At 53.5% G+C, this 21,035-nt stretch overlaps 1 pseudogene; it reads right to left on the bottom strand.

The window, feature by feature from the left end:
* Positions 1-6,793: 6,793 nt before the first annotated feature.
* On the bottom strand, positions 6,794-19,986 carry LOC116816833 (signal-regulatory protein beta-2-like; annotated as a pseudogene).
* Between the last annotated feature and the right edge of the window lie 1,049 nt (positions 19,987-21,035).

Consider the following 21,035-nt stretch of genomic DNA (forward strand, 5'->3'; position numbering starts at 1 on the left):
CAATAACAAATGAGACATTGGTTTGGCTGAGGTCAGAGCGAGTAAGTAATGTTCGCCAGCGCCCTTTTAAACGCCCAATGCACATTCTATCACCCATTCCTGCACATTGCTCAGCCGTGTTAGACAGCTCCTGACCACTGTCCAGGCTGCCTGTGTTATGGCTTCATGAGCCATGGCATCAAGGGTAGGCTGGGTCACCCAGGTACTTACAGCCATATTCAACACTCCAACGTTATTTTCTGGTCTGGGAGTATTCACTGCTGCAGCCTTTAACACTAGTGCTCCTTGAGACGCAGCGTCATGAAACCTTCTCTTCCCCCCTCCCCCCCCTCCCCCCACCCCCTCTCCACTCCGTCCCTTTCTTCCCCCTTCCCCACCCCCTTCCCCACTTCCGCCCTTCTCCTCCATTCAACCGCCCCCCTCTCGCCTTCCCTTCCCCCCCTCTTTCCCTCTCCTCTGTCGTCTGCCTCTCGTGAAAATGAGTGTGCACCTTCTCCCACCGCCCACTGTTATTTTTCATACCTCATCGCACTCTTTTCCCCGCCTCTGCGTAATCTAACGCTTAACGATAATATCTCGCTCTAGTCCTTAATCTCTCTCTCTTCTCTCGCTCCTCCTCGCTCTCTGCTCTCTGACCCTCCCTCACAACACCTGCTGCTGACTTTTCCTCTCGTCCTTCAAGCCCATGGGCCATCCAGTGGAGTTGAGTTAGGTTTAGAAAGAGGTCGCCCTGTGAGATCCACCGCGCTCTAGTGCTTCGCAGCCATTGAAAAGTACCCTGCGGTCTTAGCCAAACTGGGTTCCCTCTGGCTGTCTGGGCTATAGATATGGTATATGGGTTGGATCTATGGGCCCCCCCCCCCCCAGATGGGGATGGACACCTTTTTGCAGCAAAGATACTCACTACTGACTGCATTATTCTCCCGGGAGTCGGAGCACCTTTCGTGGGCTTTTTAGTCATGTTCTGTGACTGATTGTGCTCTGGAATACTTGCTTCACATGACAGCCCCACAGTCAGATAAAGTGGACCCAAGTGCACACTAGAATGTATTTGCACGGAACCTGCCGGTAGCTGTCTGCGTTTTGCATAACGTTCGCAATGAGGCTTATTGACATATCTGCTTCATCTCACCACTGGGAGGGCTGCTCTCATCTTGAGGCTGCAACTTTTATATTGGTGTCAGTATTGACAGTACTGTCAGCAGGGGAGCATGTGGGTCAACATAAAGCCTCCGAAGAGACAATAGTGCTACTATATCGTTGCAAGTTTGGCACGAGAAGTGTATTTACGCAGCATCTGCCGATACATAGTTTCCCACCGTGCGAAACTATGCCCGGTACCACCAGTCTGTGCTTGTTTCCCGGGCCCAAAATCGGCGTTATCATGGGTAGAACCTGCCATTACCAGCCGTAGCTCCGCAAACGCTGGGAGCCCGCTTAGAGAATTCGCTCTTGTTCCTCATCGCTTCATCGAGCCACCGCTCTGCCATAGCTGCTCTCCTACTCTCCTCCTGCCTTGCAGTTCATGGTTCACTGGGAACAGCACGAGATGCAGCGAGGTGTTGACACGTTCAGATAGCGTTACTTGATACTACAGGGTCCATGATTGCTGTGCGCTATTGGCGTGCTCAGTTAGTTCACTCCAGGGAGAAGTGAGCAGAGGACGCGAAACAGGTTGTCTGCTGAGCTGTTGTGACAAAGGGAGGGTGAGGCTGTACCCAGAAACGCATACCACCTCATCTCGTCCGCGCTCACTCGCACTCTACTCCCTCGCCCCCACTCTATGCATTGGCTCGTTCTATCGATAACTCGGCCTAATTTCTACAGGCAGCGAGGGTAGCTGCGAACTATTGGCGCATTGCTACTCGAGATGGCTCCTCCAAGTGCTTCAAGGCCCGGTCGCGCGAGAAATTGCGCTAGCTGAGACCATGGACGCAACACTATTTCATAAGTTAATGTGCCGTGTGTGGCACGGCTCAGATGTGACTTTATAATGTCAATTTCTATGAGAGAGACCGGGCTCTTTTATGCTACTCTCCCAGATTTCTCTTGCCGCTCGCTCGTCACTCGTTTAGGAGCTCGGAGATGCGATATGACAGGGAGCCGTATAGTGTCTAGCTAAGAAACCATGAGAGGTGCAGTTATGCTCTCCCGTGAAAGCCAATCCGTCTCCCTTGCTACCTCTGACTCTCTCTCTTCCTTAGCCAACCATACCTCCATCTCTCACTTATGTTAGAGGTAGCAGTGTACTGAATGCGCTGTCAATCCTACCCAAATCCGCATACTGTGGTGTGAGTGGACGCTCTTGCTCCTGTCTAGCCAGCAGTCTATCTTCCCATAGTAGTCCCCTGGCCTTCACCTCCACCCCGCTCCCCTCAGATCTCTCCTAGAGAGAGTGGGATATTTTGCTCGTTACGAGGTCATTCTCTCTGTGTTTCATTGCTATGGCTACTACGGGCAGCGTAACCGCTTTATCTTCCCCATTTGTTTAACTTATTATTGAAATCTGCGTGTAGATGTTATTATGCTTCAGGCTCTCCCCTATGTGTGGTTCATCTCTATTATTTCAATAAATCACTTTGATGATTAAAGTGGTTGCTTCTCCTTCTCTCTGAACTTTACTCTTTTGTTTTTAGCTCCCCATTTACTCCGCAGCAACACTTCTCTTACCTAAGGCTAACGATCCTTCAGCGCCTCCAAAATACTGTGGGGTGTGCTACATCAGTGGGTGTTCTACCAGCATCATATGGACATATAGTAAGTGGAGCATCGGACGTGTGAAATGCTTATGACAGACAAAGCGGTGACAGTTGAGTATAGTATTCTGGCTCTAGACCCAGACTACTGAGTCCAGACGGGACGGCATCATGGATAGGCAGCTGAAAGATGCTGCTTATGGATACCCACCCTCATTTGAGTCCACGGGCCATTATAGGGCGTCCAGCCTTGAGAAGTGCCTGAGTTTCGACTCTGTCGTCTGCTCAGACTCCTTGCTCTGTTTAGGAGAGCACTGGTGTGTGTGTTATCTGGTTCTGGGGCCTGGAGGAACCTCAGTCCCTAGGGCGTACCTAGGAACCTTGTGAAGATAGCTCGTATGGCGGTGGGGGACGACATCTGCAGAAAGGGCACAGCTCAAGCGCTCTCCATAATGAAAATGCTACTCATGACAGCAAGTAGCCCACATTGATAGAATTACACAGACACACCCTGCCGCAAGAACTATATCTCCCTACTAATCAGCATACCCCAATAGTAATGGTCACATCTTTGGAACGAACCCCCACACTCCTACTCTAATGGGGGAGACTGGGAACTATGGGATAGCTACGGAAAGGCTACCCACAGTGCACCGCTCCAGAAATTGACGCTAGCCATGGACCATGGACGCACACTATCGAAGTAATGTGCCTAGTGTGGACGCTCACATTCGACTTTATAATATCAATTTTATGAGACCGATTTTAGCTAATTCTATATTATCCCGTAGTGTAGACGTGGCCTAGGAGTGATCAGCCCCTATTGTCTAGCCTAAAGAAAACCCATGGGTCATATGTTTACCCATAAACAAATCCAGTCTTCTCCCTTGAATCATTGTTGTTTCTCTACAAAACCCCCTACCTATGTTCAAGGAAATGTTCTGATGCCTGGATCCAAACTCCGCATCGTGCTGGGGGCGCTGCCTGTCTCCAGCACTCAGCTCCCACCGTCACCTGGTAACCCCCACCAGCTCCAGCTTCCTGGAGTGAGATCTCAGCTCTAGCTCTCTCTGTTTTCTTTTCTACCTCAGGCAGGTACAGTTTTCTATATTTAACTTTTGTAACCTTTAATAATGTAACTGTTATTTTGCTTCAGGCTCTCCTTGTGTGGTTATCACTATTATTCAATAAATAACTTTGATGATTAAGCTGGTTGCTTCTCTCTCTCTCTGAACTTTACTCTTTTGTGTTTTTAGCTTCCCCATTTACTCCGCAGCAACACTTCTCTTACCTAAGCTAAAGATCCCTTCAGCGCCCCAAAATACTGTGGGGTTTGCTCATCAAGTGGGTTACTACCAGCACTATTGAAATGTGAAAGTGGAGATACGGACGTGCTGAAGCTATGACAGACAAGGGTGACAGCTTGGAAGTACTGCTCAACCCAGACTACTGAGTCCAGGGGCACATCAGGATGGCAGCTTGAAAGTGCTGCTTGACCCACCCCATTGAGTCCACGGGCATATAAGGGGTCAGCTTGAGAGTGCTGATTGACCGGTCTGCTCAGACTTGCTCTGTTAGAGAGAGACTGTGTGTGTGTGTTTATCTGGTTCTGGGGCTGGAGGAACCCAGCCCTGGGGAACCTAGGACCTGCAGGATAGCTCTATGGCGGGGGGGGAGACACTTGCAGAAGGGAGCAGTAGCGCTCCATATGAAAACACTCATGACACAAGTAGCACATTGATAGAATTACAGACACACACCCCTGCCCAAGAAAACTACCCCTAATAAATCAGCATACCCCAAAGTAATGGGCACATCTGGTAACACCACCCCCACTCCTACTCCATCCCTTCCCCAAGGCCCCACCCTGCCCTACCTCTTCAGGCCCCAGCCCATTCCCGCCTCCACTCTGCCCTGCCCCACCTCTTTGTGCCCCATTCTGTCTTCTTCCCCAAGCATGCCCCGCCCTCACTTCTCCCCACCCCAGCGCCTCCTGCACACCATGGAACAGCTGATCCATGGCAGGCAGGAGGCACTGGGAGGGAAGGGAGATGCTGATTGGCAGGGTCACAAGCAGGTGCGAGGAGCTGGGGGGAAAGGGTGGCGCTGATCTGGAGGGGCTGCTGGTGAGTGCTCAGCACCCACCATTTTTTCCCATGGGTGCTTCAGCCCTGGAGCACCCCCAGAGTCAGTGCCTATGCAGGGAGGTGCTGCTTGGGTGAACAGAGAGCCCTGTAAGGTACATACACGGGTACCTACCCACGGGCTTCAGGGATGTCTTTACTGTACTTGCCTAACCAATTTCTCACCATCTACACTAGGGAGGCGTGCAGTGTATGTGCCCCGCACACCGTCGAATGGAGTGTGCTGTTTAGACCTACCATAGAACAGTGCCAAGTGAGTGCAACCCCTCGCTAACCAGCGGAGCAGCACCTCCCCACACTGCATGACCAGCTGCCCTGGCGTAAAGGACCAGTACGGAATGGGGCCCTCTGCGCTCCTCGCTCCCCAATGTCATTGCACAGGGATCATCCCCCACTCCCTGCAGACAGACCCCATGACCAGCAGCCTGCCCAAAGCTCCCTTAAGAAACCTCTCCAGGCTGCTTTGGGGCCAGGCCAGCTACAGAGGCTGTAACAGCTCAGATTGTTTCCATTCCCATCAGCTAAAAGGTGACATGTGCAAGGCTCCCCGCTCCTACCGCCCCAGGGGAGCAAGAGGCTGAGCTTTGGGATCAAACCCACATTATCAGGGACACATTGGGTCAAATAGCAACCTGGTATAATTCACATGAAATCATCTGCATTGCATGCTCCATACGTCAGGTTTTCCTTTTGCTGGGCCCTGGGGCTGCAGCACCTGGAACTTCTGGCCGCTGGCACCTGTAGCGGGGTAGGAACGTGGTCCAAAACCTACTGCCGTCAGTGAGTGTCTTTACTTTGATTTCAGTGGCCTCAAAAGCTAGGGCAGGTGAAGCTTCCATCACAGACTGCATCAGGCCAACGGCACTGGCCCCAGGCAGATGCAGTGGGTAATAAAATGGACACAGAAAATAAATCATTAGTTCAATGCAAATTACAGTGATCTCCAGTGACCAGGGACTTTCTTTGTGTGTCACCTACTTCCAATCAGTGCAGAGGGACTTTGCTCCTCAGATAACCACACATAGCCAGGGAAGCTCCCAGCTCTGTTTAACCTGGCTGCTTAACTCAGGAACATACCCAGTGCACAGAACAGAATCAGGCTCTCAGACGCTTCTTGAGATGTCCCCATGTAAGAGTGTTTCAGGGAAACAGCTACAGAGTGAGGAGTAAAGTGCTGTCACGGACCAGGTGAAGAGACAGGAAAAGAAAAGTAGGACTAAATGCCCCATGCTCTCCATGGTAAGAGAGAAATAGCAGGAAAACAAGGGATCACTTCTGAGTGATCTGATTTTTTAGGTTAATCAAGATTTGGGGGAGGGTGGCACAGAAGATTGAGGGAAACGCCACAAAAAGGAACTAGAACTTCTCAGGACAGTGATCTTGCAACTTTGTGGGCAGCTCAGTGAAGGTGTCTGCTCGATGCACACCGCTAAAAACCAGTGACTGGAGAATAAAGCTTTAGGAAGAAGCAATGAGACAATTATACTCTGCAGCTGTATCACTCAGTAGTTTCTTTCCCCTGGAATTCTGCACTCTCGTTAAATGGCCTCATCTAAAATGATATTCCTCCAGCTGAAATCAGAAAGGGACATGGAGGAGCAACCAAACTAGCAGAGACCTTGGGAAAGGCTGTGGGGACCATTTCAGATAGTGAGCAACTTAAAAAGAACAGGCCTGTTTCAAAGAGGAAAAGAAATGAAAGAGGTAAAATAGTGAAGAGCAAAAAGACAAGCGCTGCTATTTGCCCTCTTAGCACAGGAATAACCGTGGGCACCTGATGGAGTCTAAAAGAAAATTCTTTTTAGACCAGTAATAACTAACCTGTGGAGCTTGCTGCTGCTGCAAGAAATTAGTGAAGTTAATGGCTTAGAGAATTATTTTTATTCACACAAGAACAGCCCCTGCAGGGACACCAGCTGAGCTAAAGCTACAGGGTTATTAATTCTCATGCTCCAGATCCCAGAGCATCACCTGGGGTCAGGGAGAACTTTCTCCTCATGGTAGAAATGCCACAATTGTTGCATTATGGAGGGTTTGGAAGCATCTGGAATTGCGGACAGCAAGAGACCAGACTAGTTGGTTTGTGTCAATGTGGGTGATTTATATGTTTCACACTCAACAGAAATTTCCAAGAGAAGCATTGGCATCAGGCACAAAAGAAAGAAGCCAGACACTTGGCTTGATGGTAAAGGGAGACCCTTCTGCACAGCTGCTGTTGTTATCTCTTCTCAGAGGTACTGAGAAGCTTGGAGCTCAGAGGCAGTTCCTCCCCAATGCAGAAGGAAGTGGACTGTGTTAGCTCTGTGTCCTCCTTCCAGATCTGTGCAGACTAAACTGGTTTTCCTCATTATATATCTGGCATCTCACAGTGGAGCTACTGCTGCCCCGTGTTCTCTTGCAAAGCTTCATGCAGCCCATCCCTTCGAGTTCCATGAGATAAAGCACCCGTGCCAACATTGCTGGCCGAAGGATGCAAAGAGGGACGTTTGCACATTGTTGCCTGTCAGGATTCCACCACATTTTTTGGAGTTTTACCATTGACTGTAATGGGAGCAGGGATGGGCCAATTCTGAGCCCTTTAAAAAATCCCATCATTGGATTGCAGGCTCTTCCAGGCAAGGGCCACGTATTTGCATAACAGCTGCATCCAGCCGTACTGGTCTGGACTCAGGACTCTGAGCACCCGGGAAATACTAATATTCAGTGCATATAGTTGAGAATTTACTCTAGAGAGGAAGCTGGGCTCTCAGGTTAATATTGTATTTAATAGGGTAGAGGGCTGGACCCACAGACAAGAATCATTGATTCCTTTCCAGTGGCTCCTCTGCAGGAAATTTCCTCCTTCCTAGCACACACACACACTGTGGCAGGGTGGGCTGGGCTCTTTAAAAGGGCACTGATCCAGCCCACCTGTGCCTTACTATCAACCTTGATGGAGCCTGACAGAGGACAGGTGTCCCTGGTAAGGAGCCAGAGGGGATCGGGAAGCAGGAGGTGGAAGCTGGCAGAGGAGTGCTGCAGGGAGGTGAAGATCCCTGCAGGAGACACTGACCAAGCAAAGGGCTAGGTACAGGGGTCGGGGCTCACAGTGTCCCGGATGCCCCAGCTCAGGGCTCACAGCTCCACTCCTGGTTGGGGTCGGGGATCACAACATCGCACCTGGCCAGAGTTGGGGCTCGCAGCCCCGCATGGGAGTAGGGGTCGGGGCTTGCAGTCCACCCAGGGGTTGGGGCTTGCGACACCCCACACAACTGGGTCGCAACCCCCAGTTTGAGAACCAATGGGCTAAAAGGAACAGGCAGCCCGGTCAGGATTCCTTCCAGCGGCTTCGCAATCAGTAGGCATGAGTGAGTGGAGGGTACATCCCATCAGGGGTCTGGGCTCCATCTGATTGGCCAGCAGGGGTCACTGCAGCTCCACCATCTAGGGACTCGTTTCCTGCACTGCGGGGACAGAGGCTGCAGACTGAGAAGTTGGCAGGTGGCGACAGTGCGAGAAAACTGGGAAATAGACCAGGTGCTGCAAAAGGAAAGAATCCAACAGGTGAATGAGGAGAGTCAGTCAATGACCCTTCCCTTAGCATTAACCCGGCCCAGGGGCAAACTGCTCTAGTTCGCTCCATGTCAGCCCTCATCACGCTCTGAGCTGGGGGTGTTGGGGAGCAGTCATCCCACGCTGTACATTTAACTGAGGGGAGATTTACTTGGGGCTCTGACTCTCCTGAATTTCCAGTGACTGTGACAAGCTGGTACTTGAATTCCCCCCTCCCTAGAAAGGGGAGGGTCCCTCCAGGTCAGGGATCAGGACCCAGGGCACGAGTATTAGGAAGCCCAGAGGACAGCGACGCTGAAGTGGATTCAAGCTATATCTGTTGTGTTCCCCGAGGGACGGCGCCACCAGCTCTGGGCTGAGGATCAGGCTGAGCAGGATGGAACGAGCTGGGAGTTTGTCTCTTTGGGGCACAGATACGGGGACGTGGGAGCAATGCCAGGGGAGGCTGGTTAACAGCAGTCACAGGGCTCTGGAACTAAGGAATCCAGTCCAGAGCCACCAATGGGTCACTGGGACGCTCTGTACAGAGCCGGTGCAGGAGAGGGTCAGGGATCTGGGAATGCCGGGCCCTCGGGCTGGAGTGGGACTCTTGTTCTGGGGGGTGAATACCCTGGGGCAGGATTTTCAGCAGCGACATGGCTGAGACAATGCATCTAATGTGAGATAAAGGGGAACTGATCCCCTGTGTGTCCTTGGCCCCTGCAGGGCTCCCCCGACCTGCCTGGCTGTTTGGGGCACAGATTCCGGAGCTCGCCAGGGCCCTGGACTGTGTCCCCCGGGGAACCTGCCCCAGCGGAACCCGGGAGGCATTTTCCAGATGGAAAGAGTGTGTGGGGAGGAGGCTACGGGTGGGCAGGAGAGGAGCAAAGGGCCTTCTCTGTGACAGAGGCGCAACCAGTGATGGAAAGCCTGGCCAGCCCCGCCAGCTCACCATGGAGCTCACCCTGAGCCAACAGGATGCACTCTATGGGGCAGAGCAATTCATTTCCCACTTCTACCCAATACTTGGGGTCTCTGATGCCCAGTCAGAGCAGCAGGTAGTGCCCAGGGACATGGCCACCTGGGGATGGGGCCCTGTGGGCTCTAAGACCTGCACTGGGGCCCTGAAAAAACCACTAGTGATCTGGGCTGGCATCACACTGAGAGCAGCCCCAGAGACATCCAACCCCACCACACTGACTCCCTATGGGACTTTAATGCTTCCTGCTCTGCTCCTGGGCTGCAGCATTGCAATCTGTTCCCTCTGGCTCCCAGGGTAACTCACAGCAAATCTACATTTACCTTGTTACTCTTTATTTCTCAGGAAGAGGAAGAGGAGGAAGGCGGCAGTCAGCACCTTCTCCAGGAAGAGCCCAATCCAAAGAGCTGGGCTGGAGAACAGGCTCTGACCTGCAGTGTAAATCAGATCAGCCAATGGACAGGAACCCCCCGCCGACAAGAGAACTGCTGGTTCCTGACCATCCCGCCCTGGCTCACGTGCACCTTTATGGGCTCCGAGGAAACTGGCCTTTCATGGGGCTCAGCGAGTTCCTGTCTGTGAACAGCAGGTTGGCAAATGGCCCCTGCAGAGTTTGCCCAGTTCTGGCTGGCAGCTGTATCCACATGCTGCTGGCTGGCCCCAGGAAGACCTCGAGCTTCACAGAGCAGGAGAATAAGGACTCAGGAGCCACCTGCACTTTTACCCAAAAGCCTCAAATCCCCGCGCAGCGTCAGAGACCTTGGATCCCCAGCTCTGCAGGACTGACCATGAGTTCCATGAGATAAAGCACCCGTGCCAACATTGCTGGCCGAAGGATGCAAAGAGGGACGTTTGCACATTGTTGCTTGTCAGGATTGCGCCCCCGCCCCCCCCCCCCCCCGCCAGCAGCTACGGCAGCTCCTTCTGGAGGGATCGAGCGAGAAGAATCAACCCAGCACTTGCCGCCCCCCCATTGCCCCACCCCCCACTGCACACCCGGGCGCACCTGGCACTTGTTTTCTCTTGGGGGGCAGCGATCCCTGGGGCGTAGACGGAAATCGTGCCCCTCTTCTCCTCCACTCACAATCACTAAAATCCACAGCCCACCCCCCATACAGGTGCTGGTCTCAACCCAGGTCCCGCTTTGCTGCAGTCTCGGTGGGAAGCGCAGCTCCCCGGTTAGTGTCTGGGCCGAGCTGGGCTTGTTCCCCGCCCTGGCACCAGCCCCCGGTGGGGAGGGGTGTGTGGCTGGGGGGAGCTCGCACTCACCGCTCACAGACACGGTCGTGCCAGCGCCGGATCTGAACTCCTCATCGGCTCCTGACGACCCCTTCTTAAACTTCACACAATGATAGATCCCGGCGTCCTCGGAGCGGGTGTCACTGATGCGGATGGTGAAGTCTGTGTCAGAGCCACTCACAGCCCGCGTCACCCGGGGAAATGATCCTGCGTCTGAATAAACGAGCCGGCGGCCACTGCCCGAGCCCTTGAACCACTTCAGGGGTCCTGGTGGAGCGAGCCCAGTCACAGAGCAGGTCAGAGTGAGAGTCTCTCCCGCTGACACCGACACGGCGCCCTGGGGCTGCAGCAGCTGGAACTCCTGGGCCCCGGCCCCTGGAAGGAGAGAACGGGCCAGGCTGGGGGATGCTGGTTGACAAGCCCCAGTCCCGCAGCAGCAGGGGGCTGAGTCCCACGCCCGGCACCGCCGTGTGGATCCTGCTCCCCGCCCTGCCTAGAGCCGGGCCCTGCCCGGGGAGGGGCGTTAGCTGCCTGGGGAGTAACTTTGTGTCGTTCCACAGCGACCCCTGCAGGCTGCCCCGGAGCCGCGTTTCCAGAGCTCCGCCCCGGCTCCCGGGAGCAGGCAGGGACCAGAGAGCTGTTGCGCTGAGCGTGAGCAGGGGAACCGGGGCAGGGACAGAGCCTCAGGGGCACGAGCAGGGACGAGGGCCTGAGCCCCTGCTGCTGCGCTGCTCCCGCCACAGAGAAGGAGCTTCTGGGTGTGTCACTGCCCATTAACGAGGGGTTATTTTGGCCCATTGATGGCCCCACACAGACATGGCACCCAATGAAGTTTGAAAGCAACACGATTTAAAGGGATAAAAAGAAATATTTTTAACCTAGTTCTAACCAACCTGTGGAATTCATTGCTGCAGGATATTGTTGAATCTACTTGCCCATTAAGATTTCTACAAAAAGATTAGACCTTTATAAAAATAAGAACAGCCCCTGCAGTGACACCTGCTGGGATCAAGTTTAAACACTGTGCCGGTTCACACACTCCAGAGCACCCGCTGAGCACAACCTGGGGTCAGGAAGTTCCTCTTGCGATATAAAATACACAAGGGTTTAAAAACCTTATTTTCTTTACATACAACAATAGTTTAGTTATATATTATAGACCTCTAGACAGAGACCTTCTAAAAACGTTGAAATGTATTACTGGTATGCAAAACCTTAAATTAGAGTGAGTAAATGAAGACTCGGCACAGCACTTCTGAAAATTTGCCAACCCCTAGTTTAGAGCAGCTGGAATTTCCCTCTGTTGCAAGCAGCAAGAGAGCAGGCTGGATGGCTTGTGCCCGCCTGGGCAGTGTCTATGATCTACACTCACCAGGGATCTCCAGGAGAAGCAGCAGCAGCAGGCATGGAAGAGACAATCCAGACACAGGGGTGGACGGAGCCATTTATTTGTCAGAGGGGCAACCTTTCAACACCACAGCCTTTGCCAGCTCTCCGCTGTCCAAAGAGATACTGAGAAGTTTAAGGTTCAGGATCGGACCATCCCCCAATGCAGAAGGAAGTGGATTGTGTTAGTGACATTTCCTGCTCCCACTTCTCTGCAGACTCGTTTTTTTCATACCATTAATTTTACTTCTCACAGCGAAGCGGCTGGTGACCCGTGTTTTCTCATGAAGCTTCCCGTAATCCAGCCTTTGACTGCCACGAGCTTAAGCTTCCAGGCTAACGCTGCTGGGGTATTGAAGGGCAGAGAGAGGGGCCCTGGCAGAGGGTTGCTCTTTGGGAAGGGAATTCCGTGAGAGTGTTGAAATCTCCTTCCCGAACACCAAACCAGAGCATTTACCAGCCACTGCACGTTCAGAAACACTGTCCACAGAGACGTCTGAAAGCTGGGCCCAGGGACCCCTGTTCTGGAGCTAGTCCCTGGCTGTGACTGCTACCAGAGAGTCTCCTTCAATACATGCCTCAGTGGGGGGATGGCACATGGCCACTCCTGGCACCTGATCTGGTAATTAGAGATGGGCTGGGCAGGGAGAGGGTGGATCTGGATTAGGTCTAGGCTGGAGTTTGGCTTTGGGAGCTAGTTTGGATCCAATTTGGCTGAGAGGAGAAAGAAAGTCTGTGCTAAAAGCACTGGACTGGGATCCAGGAGACATTCAATGATTTGTGACCTTGGGGAAGTCGCTGAGTTCTTCAGGGCCTCTGTTCCCATCTCGAAATTGCCTTTGTCTGACTTGGCTCGTTCGATGGTAAATTATTTAGGGCAGGGAATTGTCTCTTACACTGTGTTTGTACAGCACCTGGCACCGTGGGGCCTAGATCTCAGCGCTGGGCTCTACACTGTACAAATAATCCTGATGATATTAATAAATAAATGGAGGCCGGCATTAAAACATGCCCTCTTCAAATATTTGCAAGGGTTAGGATTTGAGAGTCTGTTTTTGTTTTTGTCCCATTTCTAGTCTTTAAGCTCCATCAACCTCTGCTCCTCTGTGTTTTCATCTCTGTGCTTCTGGCGTCCTGTGTGCATAGGTCCCTGGTTCTGAGCTGCTTGATCGATTACGTCTCTCATGAAACACTCCAGCGAGTACCCAGCAGCCAGGTGTCGGGTCTCTGAAGTGTAATCGTGAAGGGCAAGACACAAGGGCTTTGGGTTCTGCAGCCATAGTGCAAGTTTCATCAATTTTCAAAAACTGACTCCCCACCCTTCAGCCATGAACATCCACCCCACATCCGGCCCCAGACTCTGCACAGCCTGCCTGGGACTTGCCAAGAGAAACAGCCCCAATGGGCCAGATCCAAACTGCCTGCCATAAAATCCTGTGGGGGGCCCAGGGAACTGCCTCTAAATTCTTCTGTTGGGGGCAGAGGAAAGAGTGGCCTTTGTCCCCCATAGAAGCAGCAATTGGTCTGGCCCCAGACATTGTGGAGCTCGCAGTGTCCACCAGAAGCCAGGGCCATCAGCCGGAAAGCTCTGTACAGCTGCACCAGCTCTGGGGCCTTTCACAGCCCCCTTCAGCTCCCTGGCAGGGTGACTCCAGTGGCCCCCACTGCCAGGCCTCCCTCTGCCAATAGCTGCCCCTGGGTGTCACTTAAAGGAGGCAGGTTGTGTTGTGTGTTGTGGATCTCTGGAAAATGACAGATCACCTGGGCTGTAGGGGCAGAGTTGCCATTGGTGCTGGGAGAAGATGCCCTGGATCAGTGGGCTAAAATGCCCAACCCAAGCAGGCCCAGGGCAGAGTCTCCTGGCAGGAAACACCTTGAGCCCAGCTTTTAGGTGGCTTCAACTTATCTCCAGAAATTGCACATGCCCATTTATCGCCCACACCCTCTGGACATGGAGTTCCCCTAGTCTGGCACATGAACTGGTTGGGTGGTGCTCAACTCCCCCTGCTTGTGCCAAAGTCCCTGGTCCCTGCGGACTGTACACTCACCGCCTGGGAGGCCGAGCCAGGAGATCCGACCCTGGTGTGTAACTTGGTTTTACAAGGACAGATCTGGATGGGTGGCCAGAGAACTCCAAATTCGAACCAGACCCAGCCAGCACACAGGGTGGTGAATACACCATGAACCGTCCTAGTGTCCAGATAAACCGTGTGCCCCGACCAGAGTCTCCAGGCTCGGCTAGATACAGAGATAGGGTTCCCAGACTGACAATAACCATGAAGCACTTATAAATAACACCTGCAGTGAACAGATGAGTCGCTACATTATCTATTCACTCACAGACACTTCTTTCGGGTGGCGTTAAGGAAGCTCCTGCACAGTGTGGGAAGGGGGGCTCTGCCCCCCCAGGCCCACCTGAGACATGGGACTTTAAAACAGCTGCAAATGTTAGGGAATTGCTCCATGACATTCTTGCCCCTCAACCCCATACCCAATGGAAACAGCAGCTTTAGTCCTGGGTATGGGACAGGCCAGCTGGCTCAGCAGCACAAGAGCTGCAGGACTCTGCAGTCAGGGGTGAGTTCAAGCATTGCCAGAAATTGCACAAATTTCTCCTGCCTCTTCACAGCTGAGCAGAGGCAGGAGGCTCCAGCCGGAGTCCAGAATCACAAGAAAGGCACAAACCAGCACTACAGATGGTCAGGGCTCCCTGCTCCCATCGCCTCTGTGTCCCAGAGCACAGACCAGCAGGGTAACTACAGGATCCAACCTTGCCCAAAGCAGAAGGCAGGTGCTTAACAGGGGGGAATGGAGGTGCTGCGAATTGTTTCATTTTCACCATACTTCGGCTTCCATTTACCACTGTGTCTTCTCCTCCCTCCCATCTCACAGTCAGGCCCAGAGGCCTCCTGCAAGAGAAGAATAGGGTTTAATCAGGCTGCTCCATCACATGGCCAGGGCAGACGCACTAGACTAATTCTCTCCTGTAAGTCATGGTGTCACATCTGCAAAACGCCCAGCTCCTGCCAGCCCAGGGAGCAAGAGTCTGAACATCAGCGTCAAACTCACAGGACTCAGGGGAGCTGCTCCGGGGCCACTGGGTCTGACAGACACGCTGTGTGTTACACCAGAATCCTGTGCCTTGTACCCCATGTTCGAGCTCTGCTCCCCAAAGCGAAGGTCAATGCAGACAGCACAGAGAGACAGGATGAAGGGGGCAGGGAGCCAGGTCAGGAATTCCCTGTCGGCTGCTCCATCAAGAGCTGGGTGAGTTTGGTACAGTTCATCAGACCTGGGCTCCATTGGCTTGGCCAGCGGGGGCCACTGCAGCCCCATCTGTGAACTCATTTCCCAGACTGCAGGGATGAAGGTGCAGACAGAGAAGTTGGCAGACCGCGAAGGGTGCAAGAAAACCAGGAAACAGACGTGGGGCTGGTAAAGGAGAGAACCACAGAGATGAAAGAGGAGAGTCAGCGCATGACCTTCCCGTAGCATTAACCCAGCCCAGCAAGGAGCCTCCCCAGGGCAAATGCCACACGTGCCCAGTCAGGAGAAGGGTAAATCATCATCCAGCTGAAGGTTTAAACTGAGAAAAAAAGTTAGTTGGGACTTTGCTTCTGAAATGTCCTGCGATTATGAGAAGCTGGTAATTGAATTCCCCCTCCCCTAGGAAAGGGGACGACCCCCCAGGTCATAGATCAGGATATGGATGGTAGGAAGGACTGAGAAGGCTAAAACCAGGGAGAACTACAGCTGTTCCCCCCGGTACCTTCTCGGGAGGGTGCCACCAGCTTTGGGTTGGAACCTGGGCTGGCCAGGACAGGGAAGCCCAGAGCGGAGTGAGCTGAGGTTTGTCTCTGAGATAAGGCAGAGTGACCTGGGGAGGGGGACCACCACCAGGCAGGGCATGTTACATCAGCTTCATTGCACTCCAACTAAGGAGGAATCCTGCTGGAATCCACCCCAGAGACAGCAATCGGGCATGGCCACTTGCATAGACGCCACCGAGAAATGGATCAGCCCCCTGGTAACACCAGGGAGGAGTTGGTTTGGCAGGGACAGGGTTAATACACTGGTGGAAGCTTTCCAGCAGCTACCTGTTTGGGATCTTATGCTTAGCAACAGAAGAAAATCTCCCACCTGGTCTGGGCTGGCAGGGCTCACCCTGCCCCAGCTGGGTGTTTGGGGCAGGGACTGGCTGGCCAAGGGCCCTAGAGTGCCCTGAACGCAGGAAGGGGGTAGGTGCCACCCATCACTGCTATGTTAGTGGAGCTAATGAGGTCAAAGTTGGCTCAGAGATGGCCCAGATGTCACAGACACGGCTGTGCCAGCACCGGCTCTGAACTCCTCGTTGGGTCCTGTCATGTTCTTCCTAAACTTCACACAGTGATAGATCCGGTGTCCTAGGGGCAGGTGTCACTGATGCGAATGGTGAAGTTTGTGTTAGAGCCACGCACAGCCTGCGTCACCCAGGCAAATGATCCCATATCTGCATAAACGAGGTGGCGGCCATTGCCCGAGCCTTTGAACCACTTCACGGCTCCTTCTGTAGCATTCGCAGTCACAGAGCAGGTCAGAGTGAGAGTCTCTCCCGCTGACACCGACATGATGCCCTGGGGCTGCAGCAACTGGAACTCCTGGGCCCCGGCCCCTGGAAGGAGAGAACGGGCCAGGCTGGGGGATGCTGGTTGACAAGCCCCAGTCCCGCAGCAGCAGGGGGCTGAGTCCCACGCCTGGCACCGCTGTGTGGATCCTGCTCCCTGCCCTGCCTAGAGCCGGACCCTGCCCAGGGAGGGGCGTTAGCTGCCTGGGGAGTAACTTTGTGTCATTCCACAGTGACCCCTGCAGGCTGCCCCGGAGCCGCGTTTCCAGAGCTCCGCCCCGGCTCCCGGGAGCAGGCAGGGACCAGAGAGCTGTTGCGCTGAGCGTGAGCAGGGGAGCCAGGGCAGGGAAAGAGCCTCAAAGATACGAGCAGGAACGAGGGCCCAGAGCCCCCGCTGCTGCACTGCTCCAGCCACACAAATCCCAGGGGTAAACTAGAGGCAGGCCGGCTTCATAGCTTCCCAAGCCCAGTCCTTCCCACCCATCAGGCGCTTGTGGCACCCCTCCATTCCCGCCTGTGCACCACCTGCCAGCCCCTTCCACCTCAGGGCCTCCCTGCAACTCCCCCACTCCCTGCCTTATGATGGGCTCTAAGTGTCCCCTCGTTCCACCCTCCCCCACACTAGGGTCCCCCTTTCCTCAGGGGCTCTGTGCACCCCCCTCATTCCCCCTTCTTCCCTCTGCCATACGCCAGTGGCTCTGTGTGCCCCCTGCCCATCTCCCCTGTACCAGAGTCCCCCATTCTCCCCTTCCGCCATGCCCTACCATTTCCCTCACTGTTATCAGGGCCGGTGCAAGGATATTTTGCACCCTAGGCGAAACTTCCACCTTGCATCCCCTACTCCCCCTCGGAGCATCGCTTATTATAAATTTTCAAAAATGAAAACAGTGGAGTCACATCTTACGTGGGGGTTAGGTTCTAAGGTCAGCGCATAAGAGGAAAATCGTGTATAGTGAAAATTACCATAAAGTACAGTAAACACAGTATACACCAGAACAGGGGTCCTCACCCCATGTATTTACTGATGGAGGGGAGGGATAGCTCAGTGGTTTGAGCACTGGCCTGTTAAACCCAGCGTTGTGAGCTCAGTCCTTGAGGGGGCCACTTAGGAATCTGGGGCAAAATCAGTACTTAGTCCTGCTAGTGAAGGCAGGGGGTTGGGCTGGGCTCAATGACCTTTCAGAGTCCCTTCCAGTTCTAGGAGATAGGTATAGCTCCATATATTTAACCTACAGCACACTTGCCAAAGGTGGCACGTGAGCTGATTTTTTTTTTTTTAATGGCAGGCTGCAGGTCCCAGTCACCACTGAGCCTGCTGCCTGCCTGGGGTTCCATTCACTCAGCTGCCAGCCAGGGTCCCAGCTGGTGGCTCCGCTCAGCCTCCTGCCATTCACCCAGGCTGGCAGGAGGCTGAGCAGGGTCAGTGGCCAAGACCTTGGCTGGCAAGGGGCCAGCAGCCAGAACCCCAGATAGTCAGCAGGCTGAGCAGGGCCGGCGGCTGGGATCTCAGCCCACTGCAAGCTGGGATCCCAGCCACCGGCTCCGCTCAGCCTCCTGGCGGCTGGGGTGAACAGAACCCCAGGCCGGCAGACGGAACCCTGAGTGAACGGAACCCCAGACCATTCACCCAGGCCGCAGGAGGCTGAGCGGAGCCGGCAGGGACCCCAGCAGGCTGAGCGGGGCTGGCGGCTTGGACCCCGGCTGGCAGGAGTCGGCCCACTGCCAGCCCTGTTCAGCCCGCTGCCGGCTGAGCGAACGGAACCCCAGGTTGGCAGCAGGCTCAGCAGTGGCCGGGACCCACAGCCTGCCATTAAAAAAAATCAGCTTGCGTGCCACCTTTGGCATGTGTGCCATAGGTTGAGGACCCCTGTTCTAGCGTATGCTGTGTATACTGTACTTTATGGTAATTTTCACTATATGCGATTTTCCTCTTACACAGTGACTTTAGAACCTAACCCCCCATGTAAGATGTGACTCCACTGCAGTGTAAAGAAAAATTTGGGGGCACTGCTTTTTGGCACCCCCAAATCTTGGCACCTTAGGCAGCCGCCTAGTTTGCCTAGTGGTTACACCGGCCCTGATTGTTATTATTTCTTTTCCTTCTGCCTGAGAGAGAAGTCATGGAGGACATCAGCATGTTACTCTGCCCTGGGATGTCAGGCAGAGCTGAGCTGTTAATCTGGAAGGTGTTTATGGGCTGTCATCACCCAATTCTTCGATCTCGAGCCTGTTACTGACCGAGCTGAAGCTAGTGTGCGAGCTAACCAGAGACAAGGGGCTCCATGTGTCCCCCATTTCTGCCTTCTGCTTTTCCAGTTTTCACCAAAATCAATTGGCTTCCTCCTGTTTGGCACCTATAACCATCCCTGAAGTGTTGGGATTGATAGATTAGAGTTCAAAAGTTTCTGTGTTACGTCCAGCCAGGAGAGGAGTGGGGTGCAGGCCTTGCTTCCCTCAGCGATAAATCACCAGCTCAGCTTATGTTACAGAGGGACCACCAGGGACGAGGGCTGCTTTGGGTGACACCCACTTCCCATAAAGGGAGAGACACTTTGCTCCTCAGACATCCCCACCCGACATGGCAGCCCCACTGGGTTGGCAGAGCTCTGTAGCAACGTGCTGAGTAAATGAGACTCTCACAGACTTGACCATGGTAAACTCCCCCACGGGACTTTTTACAGGCGCCAACTTTCGGGTGAGAGGTGTCAAGTGAAGCAAAGGGAATGAAAGGGTAGGAACCAATGACCAGTTCTCAGTCTGGGAAGGGGACGGGAACCCAGGGCTCAGTATTAGGCTGGATGATCTTCCGAGTATTTATTAAGTGTCCACAAGAGCAGTTGTTCAGTCAGGTGACAACTGGAAACCGTTGGATTGATCAAGCTGGGGTGGGGGGGACTGTGGGGTCAGGAGGAGCAGTGCATGCTCATGGGCTCTGACCCTGTTGTAATTTCTCAGGACAAAGGTCCAGGCAGCTCTGGGCTCAGCTCAGAGAAGACAATCTCTCAGTATACATGAGCTGCAGAAAGAATGGAGTGAGACCGAAGAATCTGTGAAAAGGGACCTGGACGATAAGATCTCAGCCCCGCTCCTGTATCCAAACAGGATCTCTGTACACCACAGAACCCCTTCCACTGCGATGGGACGGAGGCAGAGAACGGTTTGCCAGGAGCAAGCTGGTCACCAGCTGGGGTCAGGAAGAAGTTTCCTCTCATGGTATAAAATAATACAGGGGCTTAGATCTTCCACTGACGCATCAGGAATTTATCACTGTTTCAAGGAGCAGGAAAGCAGTCTAGACGGTTTGTGCCCGCATGGGCAATACACATGTCACTTACCGGGGATTTCCAGGAGAAGCAGCAGCACTAGGCATGGCCAAGACAATGCAGACGTATGGGTCAAGAAAGCCATCATGATGGCAGTGGGGAGACCCTTCAACACTGCAGCCTTTGCCAGCTCCCCATTGGCTCAAGAGATATTGAGAATTTGGAGTTAGGAATCAGATCATCCCCTGATGCATAAGGAAGTGGATTGCATTAGTGACATTTCCAGTTTTGAATCTGTGCAGGCAAAACTGTTTTTTCGCCACTCTTAATTTTACCTCTCACAGCAAAGTGGCTGGTGACCCGTGTTCTCCCATGAAGCCTCATAGTCCAGCCCTCTGAACCCCATGAAATAAAGCACCCAGGCTAACACTGCTGGGGTATTTAATGGGGGAGAGAGGGCCTTGGCAGAGGGCTGCTCTTTGGGAAGGGGATTCCTCAACGATGTTTAAGACAAGGAAATCTGCCCACACCCTCCAAAAGTCAGACCAGAGAATGTACTATCCGCGGCATGTTCAGCCACTCCCTGAGACCCCTGTTCTGCAGCGATTCTCTGAACACGGCTGTTAATCTGACAGGCCCCTTCAGTGCTCATCTGAGTGGGTGGAAGTCACTTGACCACTCACAGCACCTGAACCATGTGAATAGGCCAAGGAGGTGGGGTTGGATCTGGATTAGGTCTAGGCTGGGGTTGGATTTGATGGTGGAGATCTTATGAGACCAGCTTTTCTCCGGAGAGCCAAACCTGAGCCATGGAACGGCCTTTTCCAGTTTTGGATCCAATGCAGAACTCACACTGCACGAGCCAGGAAGGTCTTGTGGTTACAGCACAGGTGAGCTGGGTTCTTTCACCATATCTGCTACGGAGTCACCTCGTGGGACCTTAGGCAAATCGCTTACTATCTCCGTGCTTCTGTCTCCAGCGTGCGGTGGGGATAACAGCACCTTCCTTTTCCTGCCCCTTGTCTGTCTCGGCTTCATAGATGGCAAGTTCTGTGGGGCAGGAACCATCAATTACCAGCGCCTAGCACAATGGGACCCAGACGCCACTGTGTCCTCCAGCACCTTGTAATAACGCTAACGAAGAAGTAAATGGATGGAGTGATGAACAAGAGACCCTCGCCTTGAAGGGTTTGG

The sequence above is a fragment of the Chelonoidis abingdonii genome, chromosome 14, assembly GCF_003597395.2.
Source record: "Chelonoidis abingdonii isolate Lonesome George chromosome 14, CheloAbing_2.0, whole genome shotgun sequence".
Taxonomy (NCBI): domain Eukaryota; kingdom Metazoa; phylum Chordata; order Testudines; family Testudinidae; genus Chelonoidis; species Chelonoidis abingdonii.